This window comes from Triticum aestivum, chromosome 4D, assembly GCF_018294505.1.
Source record: "Triticum aestivum cultivar Chinese Spring chromosome 4D, IWGSC CS RefSeq v2.1, whole genome shotgun sequence".
Classification (NCBI taxonomy): domain Eukaryota; kingdom Viridiplantae; phylum Streptophyta; class Magnoliopsida; order Poales; family Poaceae; genus Triticum; species Triticum aestivum.
Window position 1 is genome coordinate 303,718,142 of NC_057805.1, and position 15,732 is coordinate 303,733,873.

Consider the following 15,732-nt stretch of genomic DNA (forward strand, 5'->3'; position numbering starts at 1 on the left):
GAGGTTGACCATACTTCCCTCCTCGCAGGAACCGCATCCTGACATGAAGTTACTTCTTTTTTAGATCAATACTCAGAGCAACCCAGATCCATTTAGTAGAAGCCAGATAAACAAGACTCGCAGAAGTGAATTCAAAAGGAAAAATATAAAAACAGACTATAAGGTGAGAACACCCACTTCCTACATCAAGCTAAAAATGAAAGCATTAGGACGATTAAGACTCTTCTTATTACACATCGAAGAACACGGGGCTACGAGAAATAGAAACTACAACATATACACATCGAAGAACACGAGGCTAAATGGAAGTAATTGGAAGGGTGTTACTTACCAAAGCTTGTTTTACAGGTTCGGTGCAGCTGCTCTTTAACTTGCCACGCTCCTTGAAGATGTCCCAAATATCCCGTGTTTGGTCTTCATTGCTCCTCTGCATGGTCGCACTCGTGGTCTTAAAATCTCAACATGGAAAGAAAAATATACTACTAGTAATACTCACGCATCTTGTGGGCAACATTAAAGCACTCGTCTGCCATGTTAGAGCACCTCCAACAGAAGCGCAACGCATGGCGCTTTAAAAAAGCGTTTACAGTGCTAAGATCGAGAAGTAGAGATAGAGAGTAGAGGATAGTTCTCAGCATAGATAGATAAAAAATAGATAGTTCAACTACTCCTCATCGTCCGACTCCTCCTCGGTGATGTCCTCCTCTGACATCTCAATGTAGGCGTGAAGATACCGATCGTCGTCGGATTCCCAGGGCGACGCTGCTCCTAGCCTCATGTTGAATTGAGCGTCCGCTTTTCGCGTACGCTTATCCTCGCGATAGGCGGCTCGCTCCGCCCTCCTCTTCTCCCTCTCCGCCATCCTTTGTGCGTAGAACTCGCGCTCGTTCATGATGTCCTGTAGGAAACGTTGGCACCACAGCGCCATGGCTTCCTCGTCCATCTTGGCGATGCCGAGACGGTGCTCCCGCCTTTGGTTGTCGCAACGATCCTCGTCGGTGATAAACCGCGGCAAAGGCGCGAGCTCCTGCGCCCGCTCCCGCGTTGGCACATTGGGGAAGTTCAATGTTTTATGAGGCCACCGGAGGCGCCACGCCGCCGCTTCGTATGTGCGGGCGGCCTCATTGGCGGTGTCAAAATTGCCGAGGCCGAGGCGCATCCCGCCGAACCAGATCTCGGCGGAGAAGCCGCCGGAGGGGCGCGTGCAGACGCCGCGGTATCCCCAAGTTTCACGGCGACGCGACACATGGTGGCGCGGCGGCTGAGGGAGTCCTGGACTAAGGGGTCCTCGGGCGTCCGGCCTGTTATTCGTTGGGCCGGACTGATGGGCTGTGAAGACATGAAGGCCGAAGATTGTACCCGTGTCCGGATTGGACTCTACTTGGTGTGGAAGGCAAGCTTGGCGACCGACTATGAAGATTCCCTCTTATGTAACGGACTCCATGTAACCCTAGATCTCTCCGGTGTCTATATAAACCGGAGAGTGTAGTCCGGATACATATACTCATTACCATATTCACATAGGCTAGACTTCTAGGGTTTAGCCATTACGATCTCGTGGTAGATCAACTCTTGTAACACTCATATTCATCAAGATCAATCAAGCAGGAAGTAGGGTATTACCTCCATAGAGAGGGCCCGAACCTGGGTAAACATCGTGTCCCCCGTCTCCTATTACCATCGATCCTAGACGCACAGTTCGGGACCCCCTACCCAAGATCCGCCGGTTTTGACACCGACATTGGTGCTTTCATTGAGAGTTCCACTGTGCCGTCGGCAAAGGACTCGATGGCCCCTTCGATCGTCAGTGATGACGTTGTTCAGGGAGAAACCTTTCTCCCCGGACAGATCTTCATATTCGGCGGCTACGTACTGCGGGCCAACTCGCTTGGCCATCTGGAGCAGATCGACAGCTACGCCCCTGTCCATCAGGTGAGATTCAGAAGCTTGAACTACGTTGCGGACGTCCGTGGAGACTTGATCTTCGACGGATTCGAGACCGCGGCAATCGCTCCCCGTTACCCCGATGAACATGGCTTAAACCTGTCATCGGTCCGCATCCAGGAGAGAGCCCCTGTAGCAACTCTGGCCTTAGATCCGGAGCAGATCAAGTCGTCCGAAGATGGGAAGCTCACGCCCATCGCGGGGGCTACCGATTCTACGGCGTTGGAGCTGCTCGCAGATTCCACTTCGTACGGTATCTGCATCAACAGAACCCCGGACTCCTCTCCGGTGTCGAGTTCTGAACCCTGCGAGCCCGCGGATACCGAACTCAATCAGTTATTGATCTTCAAGTTCAGCGCCGCAGATGTCTTCCAACACTCTCCCATGGGCGACCTGCTAAACTCATTGAAAAACCTATCCCTGGCAGATGACTCGTCGCCGAACTATGTTCGGTTCGAACTTACGGCGGATGATGGAGAATTTTGCTTCCCACCCGCCACCCACTTCATTGCCACCATTGAAGACCCAACCAACACGCCTGACCCCCGCTCCGAAGACATCGACGGTATGGACGACGATGAGGGGCAGGGCCAGACCTTTCTACCCGCTAGACACGGGATGGCCACTTCCTGGTATGACGTGTGTATGATAGACACACCTGACGGCGCTCTCGATGATGGCAAGGAGGATCTAGTCGAGAATAAACCTCCTGGCACATATTCCGAACACCGGCGCCCACGGCGCCGCTCCAAGTCATATCGCCCAAGATAAAACACTGCTAGCACTAGAAAAGACAACACTCCGGACAATGAAGACCCTGTTGAGGTAGAACCCGAACAGGAGGAACAGGAAAGCGGGCAAGACAGCCCTGATGAACAGGCCACATATGGAGACTCAGAGGACAGCAATTATCTCCCACTCTCCGAGGAGGAGGAGATCCTCGGCAACGAGGATTTTATCGTGCCTAAGGAACCTCTCGAGCAGGAGCGCTTTAAACGCCGGCTTATAGCCACTGCAAGGAGCCTAAGGAAGAAGCACCTGCAGCTTCAAGCAAGCCAAGATTTGCTCAATGATAGATGGACCGAAGTCTTGGCCGCCATAGAATACGGCCTTAGCGGACCAGACAAAAGCCACCCCAAGAGTAGGTGGCTCCCTCAGTACAATGGCAGGGCGTTGGAGCCCACACCACCATCGAATAGTGTGGTGGGCCGACCACAGTTCAGTCCAGACAAAGCAGCAGCCCAAGCAGAGCACCATACCAACCCATCTGGTCGTCCAAGCAAGAATAAAGCAGCTCGGGGGAACACTCGCGACATCCAACAAGACCTGGAGGGTAGAACAGGACACACAAAATCGACACCCAGACCGCGGGGACATGCCCCGACCAGTGACGACGGTTATCTATTCGAACACAACAGACCCGACCATGCCCGGTCCGAAAACCATAAGCGGAGTCCGCCGGAGGTGCTTCACAGTGTGGCCCAACATAGAGGAGCCGCACACCCTCTCTGCTTCACTGACGAGGTAATGGAGCATGAATTCCCAGACGGGTTTAAACCCATTAACATCGAATCATACAATGGAACAACAGATCCCGCGGTATGGATTGAGGATTACCTCCTCCATATTCACATGGCTCGTGCAGACGACCTTCATGCCATTAAATACTTACCTCTCAAGCTCAAAGGGCCAGCTCGGTACTAGCTAAACAGTTCGCCAGAAAATTCTATTGACAACTGGGAAGATTTGGAAGACGCCTTTCGGGACAACTTCCAAGGAACACATGTCCTGCCACTAGATGCCGATGACTTGAGTCACATTGTCCAGGAGCCCGGCGAGTCAGCCAGGCAGCTCTGGACTAGGTTTTTAGTCAAAAAGAACCAAATTGTCGACTGTCTGGACGCGGAAGCCCTTGCGGCCTTCAAACATAGCATCCGGGATGAATGGCTAGCGCGTCACCTCGGCCAGGAAGGACCTAAATCCATGACAGCCCTTACCGCTCTAATGACTCGCTTTTGCGCGGGAGAAGACAACTGGCTCGCTCGTAAAAGCAACAACGCCAGCGACCCGGGCACTTCCGAAATCCGAGACGGCAACGACAAGCCACGACAAACCGAACACAACAGTCGCAATAATAATGAAAGATTATGCGACACAGCGGTCAACGCCGGATTTCACAATCCGAAACCCGGTCAACGGAAGAAGCCATTAAAGGCAAACCAGGATGGACCATCCACCCTTGACAGGATATTGGACCGACCTTGTCAGATTCACGGTCACCCTGATAAGCCAGCCAATCATACCAACAGAAACTGTTGGGTCTTCAAGCAGGCAGGCAAGCTTAACGCCGAGCACAAGGGGAGGAGGCCACCAGGCGATAAACACGACGGAGCGGCTCGCCAGCCGAACACCAGGGGCCAGAAACAGTTTCCCTCCGAAGTTCGACCACTCCCGGAACGGAAATAGCAGTTCGGCTTCCGCCACCTACCCACTATACTGGCAAGATTTACACCACGCGTACATCACTACGCGCTCAAGATACCATGGGCATCGGCGGAAGCACAATACGGACAACCCTGCAAGCATTCCCGTAACGTTTTTTATCTGTTTTCCTTACTTTTCTTTATTATCTCTTAAAAACAGGTGACCATCAGGACAGCATCTACATCGGACTCTATCGGAGTTCGGATCCGTACACTCACCTAAGGGGCCACTTCCGTTAAGGATTCCCCTCCCCGAGGACGGGCGGCGCAGACGTGCGACAGGAGGTCCAAAATAAGTTTTTGTAGACCGCACTCGTTATTTTGAGCCTGTACTATGCCTTTTTCCTCCATTCCCAACCCCGAGCATGTCAAATAGCCGGGTTGTGGTTTTTTACTATTTATATATATTTATCATTGCCATATTGCTCCGCTCCCAGTAAACTTCATCCGAACTAATCTTCCATGCTCTTCCTACAATGAGTCTGGTCATAACGGCTGCCTTACAAGACGCACCTCGGCATAACTTGCCAGGGCCCGGTATGGGAACAAATGAGTCGCCAGTTAAAGTCCGAACAGCTCTATAGCGTACTTCGGCGTTGCAAGTTTGGCCTTTTATGCATCAGCTCCGAATCATTGTCTTTGGTCAACAGTTGGGTTGCCCGGCTCCTGTGCTTGCTACCCTACGTTCCGCTCTATCGGCTAGGGTAGTAAAGGGAGAACTACTGCGATTGTGCCCTGGCCTAAACCGGATGAGCACCTCAGTAGAGAAAGCCGAAAACTGACTGTCATGATGCGGCGAGAGCTGGTCAACCACTTGACGATTTATTCGAATCTTTAGCGATTCTCCGTGTCACACGAAGGATCTTTTTTAGATCAAAATATGTAAGGCACGATATTACAATACGCCGTATACGTACCAGGGGCTATGTCGTAGCCTCACGATAAAACTCCTATGGCTAAGTGAAAGTGTTAACGCCCTATAGTCCAATTGCCTAGTTCGCCGCATTATCACCTCCTTTATGAACCAAGACGTTGGATAAAGAGTGATTAAATGCTTTTCCGAACACCCCCGTACTTCCTACGAGGGGGCTGAAGCCGACGACTGGAAAACTTTCAGATTATACTAAAACGGCCGCACAGGAGGAATTTAAGCTTTCGAGCAAAATATAAAAATAGATTAACTATAAAAGTTGTCTGTTACAACCCTTACATACATCACTTGAATATTATGTCTTTCGAGCACTGACCCTCTATCAAGCGAGCGGCCTCTAGGACGTCTTCCAAATAGTGCTCCAGCCCACAACGGTCCTTGCCCTTGGGTGGACTCCTCGCTGCAACATCGATGGCCTTCATCTTTCCCCGGAACATTTTGACTCGGGCAAAGGCCATCCGTGCACCCTCAATGCACGCCGACCGCTTCACAGCATCGATATGTGGCACCGCGTCAACAAGCCGCTGCACCAGGCCGAAATAACTACTCGAAACAGGCTCAGTCGGCCACAACCGGACTATGACGTTCTTCATGGCAGCGCCGGATATCCTATGCAGCTCGGCCCAATGGGACATCTGTTCATTCAGCAGCAGAGGGCGCTTTGACGCGCTGAATTGTGACCAGAAAAGCTTCTCCATTGCATACCCCTCTTGTGCATGGTAAAAATGCGCCGCATCCGAAGAACTCTTCGGTAAGTCTGTCCGGAGAACTCCATACTTGGTTAAGCTGAGCATAGTTCGGATCGCCGAACTTAGTCTGCAGCAAAAACGGCTTGCCAGCCGCAATGTCCCCAGCTTGCCGGATTTCCTCACGGGCCGCTCTGGATTCAGACCGCGCTTCTCTCGCCTCTCGTAAGGCCTTGTCAAGTTCAGCCATTTTGGCTTCAGTTTCCTTCTCAAGAAGTTTACAGCGGCTAGCCGCATTCTCTAAGTCATGCGCCATGGTGGACATCTTCTCCTTGTCTTGGCGCCGCGTAGCTTGTTCGGCTTTCAACTCAGCCGATGCCTTTTCGGCAGCCGCATTACTAAACCGGGCCTGCTTCTTGGCCCGGGCTACCTCCGCCCGAAAGGCCTCCACGGCGGCAGCACCATCTACATTCATGCACATGTCATATAAAACTCTTTTTAGAGTCAGGCTTAAAATACAAGCACATTGGTGTAAGGAATGCTCGAAATATATACCTTGTGAGTCGTCAAGACGCCTGTTGATCAATGCAATGTCATCCTCCGCAATATCCAGCTTCCGCTGCAGTTCGGCCACTTCCGTATTTCGGGTAGCCGCAGGAGGGGAGGCAGCCTGTATTCATTGTTAAATCAAGGTTAGTACCTGAGCATATCTTTTCGATCCTCCGATCGCTTCCTTTGGAAGGCAATCCGAGTCTCAGGGGCTACTGCATATACAACAGGTGCATTCTGTCAATAAAATTCCATTGGCAAAACTACATCACAAACCTCAAAACCCCTCAGAAGGCTCGTAAAGGCCTCGTTCAACCCGCTCTTCGCGGATAAAACCTTTTCGACCACCGTAGCCATCAAGGCACGATGCTCCTCTGAAACGGACGCTTGTCGCAGCATGTCCGTCAGCGTCTCCGGCGCTCCTGGGTCTCCGGAAACCGCCGCCGGAATACGGCATTCCTTTGAAGGGATCCGCCCACTCACCTCCAGAATCGTCTCCGGCTGTAAATCGGATAGTTCGGGGCCGTCGTACTTGATTCCCGAACCCCGAGTGACAGAGGCACCACCTTCGGGTAACGCCTTCTTTGTTTCCTGCACTACTTGTCGATCGGGAGGAGCCCCCCGGGACGATGCCTCAAAATCATCCGCCCTATTGGGCGAGGAGGCTGGAGAAGGCGTGTCACTCTCCATCATCCCTAGAAGAAGGTCTCCCGAGGAGGAAGATGATTGAGAAACACCAGGCGTTAACCTGCGAGGAGTACATATGTCGGGGGATTACTTCAGTAATAAGAAAGGAATGAGGTATGATTAAAATACCCCGCTACACTTACGGTTTGGCCAGAGGTTTGTCCTCATCATAAAGCTCTACATCGACATCGCTTGCCCGGCTCAAGCCGCCCGACGATGGTGTTTTCCCTTTCTTGGAAGGTTTCCCCTCCTGACCTCCGGAAGCGGCCCTCTTCTTGCCATGGGGGGCCCCCTCTGCACCTTTGCCCATGGGCAAAAGGGTTTCGGTTTCCCCGAACACAGAGACTAATTCGTCCTCAGGGCGGGCATCACCTCTGGGCTCCCCGCTCTCGCCCCCCTTGGCAGACACCTGGTACGGTGTCCGAGTCAGCATCCTCATCAGCAGGGCGGTCGCAGAGTCTTCGGGAAGGGGCACCGGAGACCAGATTAACACCGCTTTGTTTATCCAGTCCAGTATAGGGACGGATTGTTCAATATCTTGTCAAGAGATGCTAGAATGGAAGGTGTTCGGACATTGAATACTTACCGAAGTGTCTGGGTGATTGCAGTCAAGGTCAACGTTTTCGGTGGTGTCCGGCCATTGCTCTCGCTCCCCGAAATATAACTTCCACATCCCTTCGTGCGTAGCGCCGAAGAAGTGCTGAAGAGTCCGTCGCCCTTCTGGATTAAGCTCCCACATACGGAGAGGCCGCCGCTGACATGGCAGGGTCCGGCATGCCCTTTTCAGAAAGGCTCCGGATGCGACTTTGCAGAGTCTGCACTTCATTGGCGGATCCCTAGTCCAATCCCTTATTGATCCATGAAGCAAGCTGAATCGGAGGGCTGGGTCGAAACGCAGACGTAGGCGCCCACTTGGAGCCCCGCGGCTCGTTGATATAAAACCACCCCTGCTGCCACATGCCGGAAGACTCGGCGAAGGATCCTTCAAACCAAACCGCGTCGACAAGCTTGCCTATTACGATGCTGCCGCACTCTACCTGTTCCTCCTCTGCCACCCGCGGCCTCACGTCAAAAGTCTTGAGCCACACACCAAAGTGCGGAGGAGTTCGGAGGAAGGCCTCACATGTGACGATGAATGTCGAGATGAGAAGAACAGAGTCCGGGGCCAGATCGTGAAAATCTAGCCCATAGTAGAACATGAGCCCCCGGACGAAGGGGTTGAGCGCGAACCCTAACCCATGGAGGAAGTGGGACACAAATACTACCCTCTCGCCAGATTTGGGGGTGGGAATAACCTGCCCCTCGGTGGGAAGCCGATGAAGGATTTCTGGGGTCAGATACCTCGCCACGCGGAGCTTCGCAATATCCTCCTCCGTGACAGAAGAGGCCACCCACCGGCCTGAACGGCTGGACCCGGACATGATTGGGGTTGGTGGTGATTGGAACCCGAGGGCTGGAACTCGAGGTGGCTGGGGTTGGGGAAGAACCAAGCGCAAAAGAGAAAAGACAAGTCTGGGTCCCTATATAAAGGCCGAGAATATTGAGCATCCCCTCCTGGGTCTCGAAACTTACCTATCCTCAAAGAGTTGTACCCAGGGGACGGTTGGGTTACCCACGCCTACATTATTGAAAATCCCATGAATAAGGGACACGATCCCTGCTTTGACAAGACGTGCCGATAAAACTGCATCCCGAGACGTGAGGCGAGGGGCTAGCCAACGGCTGGAAATAATAACCGAGCAGGCGTAATGCAATGTCATAAACAGTTGTCAGCAGGTCGGACCTGTGGAATATTGTGTTCTCTACAATTACATACACGGGTTCGGATATACTTACTACATCCGAAGACTATTCCAGAGTTCGGAAGGAGGGAACCTTCCTTACAATGGCGAAGACAAATCAGCGCGCCGGACTCGTCGTCATTGAAGCCAGGTTCAGGGGCTACTGAGGGAGTCCTGGACTAAGGGGTCCTCGGGCGTCCTGCCTGTTATTCATTGGGCCGGACTGATGGGCTGTGAAGACACGAAGGCCGAAGATTGTACCCGTGTCCGGATTGGACTCTACTTGGCGTGGAAGGCAAGCTTGGCGACCGACTATGAAGATTCCCTCTTATGTAACCGACTCCATGTAACCCTAGATCTCTCCGATGTCTATATAAACCGGAGAGCGTAGTCCGGATACATGTACTCATTACCATATTCACATAGGCTAGACTTCTAGGGTTTAGCCAGTACGATCTCGTGGTAGATCAACTCTTGTAACACTCATATTCATCAAGATCAATCAAGCAGGAAGTAGGGTATTACCTCCATAGAGAGGGCCCGAACCTGGGTAAACATCGTGTCCCCCGTCTCCTGTTACCATCGATCCTAGACGCACAGTTTGGGACCCCCTACCCGAGATCCGCCGGTTTTGACACCGACAGCGGCAGTGAGGGGAGAAAGAGCGGGGAGAGAGCAGTGGCAAAGCACAGAGCGGGGAGAGAGCGGTGGCAAAGCACAGAGCGGGGAGAGAGCAGTGGCAAGGCACAGAGCGGTGGGAGGGCGTTGGATTTTATAAAGCGCGCCGGACGCCGCGCGCCAAAACTAGCGCGCGCCCGGCCGATTTTTCCCGCGTGCGCGCAATTCTTTCCCGATGTCCCTGCTATCTCTACTCTCTTCTCTACTGTTATATTTATTTTATATTTAATATTTATCTCTACTTCTCTACTCTCTACTCTTTTTTTCTCTACTCTTATTAAAAACAGAGTTGGTGATGATGGTGTGCCTACCATCCTGCAATATAGGCCGTCCGATTTATATCCGACGGATAGGAAGGAAACTATGGGAATTTTGCAAAAAGATACCCACACCCCTCTCCACATTTGCAAATAAGGCCTTCCCTCGTTCATCCTTTTCTCACACAAGATAAACTACTCATACAAATGCATCTTGATGTTACGTGCAACGCATGGGCATCTTGCTTTTAATTTTCTTTTAAAAAATAGAGTTGGTGATGATGGTGTGCCTGCCATCCTACAATATAGGCCGTCCGATTTATATCCGACGGATAGGAAGGAAACTATGGCAATTTTGCAGAAAGATACCCACACCCCTCTCCAGATTTGCAAATAAGGCCTTCCCTCGTTCATCCTTTTCTCACACAAGATAAACTACTCATACAAATGCATCTTGATGTTACGTGCAACGCATGGGCATCTTGCTTTTAATTTTCTTTTAAAAAATAGAGTTGGTGATGATGGTGTGCCTGCCATCCTACAATATAGGCCATCCGATTTATATCCGACGGATAGGAAGGAAACTATGGCAATTTTGCAGAAAGATACCCACACCCCTCTCCAGATTTGCAAATAAGGCCTTCCCTCGTTCATCCATTTCTCCCACAAGATAAACTACTCATACAAATGCATCTTGATACGTGCAACCACATGGGCATCTTGCTAGTTCTAAAAAACTTTTAATCATTTGCCACACTACTGGTTGAAAATGAAGAACCTACCCAAGCACAGCGCGATATAGGAGCAGCGCACAATTACAAGCTGATATTCTGTTGGACAATGGAGGCTATAACCAATTACTTTTACAGGAACAATAGCAACCAGGAAATTTGAAGGGTAGGTATGAACAAAATTGGAACTGCACATGTACTGCTAAGTGATTCAATACACACATTACCAATCAAGGAGGAAAACGATGGTCGCGGCGGACTCTGTGCATCATGGTCGGCAACGGGAGTCAGTTCATTTTCCACGACGGTGGTGCTTCTGCGCTTGGCGTCGGCTTTCGGGAAGTAGATTCGAGACCGTGGAAGATGGTGCCGGGGAAGAGGCTCCGTGTACGACGACGACGGTGGACCGGCTCCAGTGCGGCGTACGAGGTCGTCAATGAGGCAGATGCGCTGCGGTGGACGAGTGCGCCGATGTAGAAGGGGAGGAGCACGAAGGCTGCGGTGCCGTGGAGAAGTCTATTTTGCGGTGGGTATAGAAAATGGGGAGTATTCAGGTGTACTACTCTGGTGCCGGGGTGGGGTTGGCTGGGTAGGGTGAACCCGAAGTTACGAAAACAGCCCCTTACCAAGCGTCATCCGTAGGCCTGTTCTGAAGGCTATGATGGTAACTTTGCACTGCTCGAATCAGGGTCGCGGGAGATTTTCTCGCCGACCTCAAAATTTTGTGACACTGAACTCCACGTGTGGCGTGCTGGGTGATTGGGTTAAGCAACTAGCGGGTAGTACTAGTAACTACTAGTACTCCCTCCGTTTTTATAAACTTTGCATATTAGGTTTGACCGAAGTCAAACTTCCTAAAGTTTGACCAAGTTTATAGAAAAATATAAACATTTACCATAACAAATATGTATGATGTGAAAGTACATTCAATAATGAATCTAATGGTATTTATTTGTTACTGTATTGCATATGTTAATTTTTTTGTTATAAACTTTCTGAGAGTTTACAAAACTTGACTTTGACCAATGCTAATACACGGAATTAAATAAAAACGGAGGGAGTACACATTTGTTTTCTTAGTTTGTACTGAATTAATCATTTGTTGTAATTGTGAAATAAATATATTAGGCTACTGACTTCGAATGTAATGGTCTATACAATTCAATAGTTGCAATCATTGTTGAATTCCAAGATGTATACGGGGTCTATAGTACTTCACAATATGCTCAAACTCACATAATCCCAGTCAAATGAGAATATAAATGCATTTCATAGTTATTACTTTGTAGGATGCAACAAAACCAACCATAACTCTACATCATCCATTATAAAAGCAACATTTTGAACACATCCCAATGTGGGAATGAAATGTGTAGAGAGAACTTGCGAAGATGGAGCAGATAGGGCGGGAAATATTGTATGTATGTGGACGAGAGAGTAGGAGACAAACCTAACGAGACAGAGAGAGAGAGATAGAGAGAGGAAGAAGTTAGGTCTGTGAGAAAGATGGAGACATGTAATATACGTGAGATGCGTGTGCATTGGGATTCTCTACACGTGGAAGGAGAAGAGACAACATGTTTGATGAGAGAGCTGGAAAAACATGGACGATAGGGGAAGGATCTCATGGGTTGAGGGATTGATCATTTTGTGCGGGGGAGAGAGGGATTGGTAATTTTGTGTGGGAGAGAGAGGGAGGGCGGAGGAGTCAGTCAACCGTCGTCACATCATCCTGCTTCCAAATGGCCCCGCATTCTCTAGTGCAGTGTGGTCGCCGTCTTCGATCTCCTCGATGCCCTCTTTGAAGATTGAGGTGTTGTGCATGCTGGGGTGCAGAGAAGCACAAGCGAGAGTGGTCTCCATATAACCTTGGATGGGGATGAATTGTGTGCTCGGGGGAGGGGTTGTGTGTGTGCGGTGTGTGTGTGTCAGATATTGAGAGAAATCAAACCTATGGAGAGAAATGTGTGTGTATGTGACGGAAAGCTACATGCTAAATAGGGTTTTCACGAAGAGATTGTGCGTGCGAGATAGAGAGCGGTATGCGGGCCTTGAGGTGCGCAGGGGCCGGGTGAGGGTGTCAAAATGTGTGCGTTGATGCATGTGTTACATGCGATCGTGCGAGGGACGGACGAATCGAGAGAGATGGTTGTTGTGTTATGGATGCTCCCCCCTCTCTCTCTCACACACACACACACAAGTAAAATAGAAGACCGTTCTCTCATGTATACACAATGTATCGGCATCTGTCTATGTCTCACTCATGCATGATCATTTGCACATTCACACCTCTCTATGTCTCTATCACACGCACACCGTCTCCACATTGCCCTTCCGCCACAACACACATATGGACACATACACACGTTCTCTCTCAGTCACACACACAAAATCAGTATTAAAAAAACTAGGGCGCACCTAAAACGTCCAAATCCAAATAAACACGAACAGGAGCTAAATTCAAATATATGGAAATATTGTAGCGTCAAGAACTTTTCCAGGAAAAAAAAGTTGAGTAATATTCGGGGATTGTTTTCAGACACACAAAAAGGTTAGGTGGATGTCCTTCGAGCGCGACATGGTGATGCACCGTTCGATCGACCGCGCGGCCGCGGTTCACGCGCTTGCACAGGATTCCGTATCGTGGCTGTGGTAACTAATATAAGCGCTGCCTCAGTCTAATGTTTACGTGTACTAGTACGGTTTTCTTTTAAATTTGACCAACCCTATATAAAACTAAACTAAGCTCCCATACGCGCACTCATCAATATGCCGCCGCCGCCGTTGCGCACGCCGGTGCCCGCCTGCTCCGGCCAACAATTTCTCGCCCATCACCGCCGTGTCGCCGCCATCCCTGTGCCATGAAGCCGAAGGCTCGCCCGCTCACGTCGTCTGTAGTCCCTCCTTGCAATGCCGCCGCGCTGCCAAGCACGCGAGCAGCTGGTGGAGCCGCGTCTATGCACGCAACGTACGAGGACGAGGACGAGTGCGTGCTCCAGCACGCTGGTGAGGAGGAACTAGCGTGTCATTGTCGTCTCCGCCCGCGCGGAGGAGGCGCGCATGCTGGCTGTCGCGGCGGAAGCCGGTCGCGCCCACGCCGAGCCCGCAAACCAGGTGCTGACACGGAATCTACCTTCGAGACCTTGAATGCCACGTGGATCCTGCAATCTGAAGGAGCAATTTGGGTCAGTCGACTCTTGTGAGCCATTGGATGCAACATGGATGGCTAGAAGAGCTTCTTCAACCTCCGAAACAGATGCACTGTTCATCTTCTCAGCCCGCCACACGCCTAACCGCCTGCCGCTGCCGCCCCACCCTCCCCTGAACCGCCTGCCACCGCCATGCTCCCCCCACCCCCGCCATCCGTTTAACCCCGGGCACAATCCATTTTTTCCGGCGAACTGCATTCCACACCCAACACTCATAAGATAGATCATGGGTACCCTGCCACCCTAATATAGATACTGGGGTAGCTTCTCTGCTGTCTTCTTCCTTCGCTCCGTCGAACTTCTTTCACAAATCGACTGACCCAAATTATACTACTAGTACGAACGTATTAAGTACAGTAGGAACACGAAGATACGAGCAGTAGTACCAACTGCAAGAAGAACAATAGTAAGACATAGTACTAGTACTACTGTACGTACTAAAGAGTTCAAATAACGAGAAAGAACATAAAGTTCAAATAACGAGAAAGAACATAAACATAGTTCTGCTGGGGGCTCAGCACAACACACCCCTGAAATAAAACTAAGCAACTAGTCCGCTTGACACTGCAGTAGAACCAGCATGAGCGACGGCACTGCCACCTTACTCGGAGTCCGAGTCCACGTCCTCGACTTTGTCCTCGTCCCTCTTCCTCTTCCTCTTCGCCGACGCTTCTTTGCTTGAACCGGACACTGGGCTCTGCTTCTTCATCCAACCCTTGTAGATATTTAAACAAAGGTAGGCATCCATTGTTGAGTACAGGATGTGATCTTCATCTAATGTCTTCGACTCCCATGCATGATGAAACTTGTGGTGAGGTTTCTTCAGTTTAACATACGAGGGATCAATCATGGCTGCTGCCAGGGTCAGCATTGAAGGCTGAGAGGAGGACACCAGGCTTTCCTTCTGGAGATCGAAGGGCTGGCCTGCAATGAGGCCTATCCGACCCAGGACATCCCTGTCGTTCCTAAAGTCTACAATAACGAATTTCACTCTTTCATCCTTGAGGAAGTTCTTAAAATCCTGGCACTCAACGCCGGCATGGCATGTGTGGTAGACCAAGCACAAGTTATGTACGCAAACCTGGATCATGGCGGGCTTCTTCTTCTCTGCCTCCTTTAGAATCTTCTCTCTTTCCAGGACTGTGGTGTACTCATCATCTAGCCCAGCGACCCACTCATCCTTTGAACTGTTGAACATGCGTAGGAAGCGAGCAAGGCATGCTTTCACCGTCGCGGATCCACATGTGTAGATGACGATGAACTCATCGCCGGTGATGGCACTAACCTGGTACTCAGTGGCGACCATGGAGATTTGGGAGGCCATGGATTTTGGAGGAGGGTTAGGAGAAGTTGAACTGGTTTAATGTGAAAGGACGGGACGACTGGGAGCGAACTGTTGTAAGGTAGTAGTAGAATATGGGGATGAGTAGGGCGTGCGAACGGCGTGGGGTTGTTGGCTTGCCCGGTGGATAAACGGCTGCAAGCCCCCAAAGAGTTCTCGAGTACTATGCGGGACCCACTAGATGTCATGTCTACTAGACCCATATCATAGGCCTGACGGTATAGCTTCTGCGTGTTCGCACGCCATGCCGGCGCGTGGATATAACTTCACTTAATTCCGTCAACCATCGTGCCTCCCACGACCTTCGCCTCCCTCGCGCGGTCGCGCCCTTTGAGACTTCGAGCGGCTATAAATGAGCAATTTGTTTGGCCTAGTCTGCATGCATCATACTCCCTCTGGTCCTTTTTACTTCCGTCAACCGTTTGCAAAGTGTTTGACCAAATTTATACTAAAA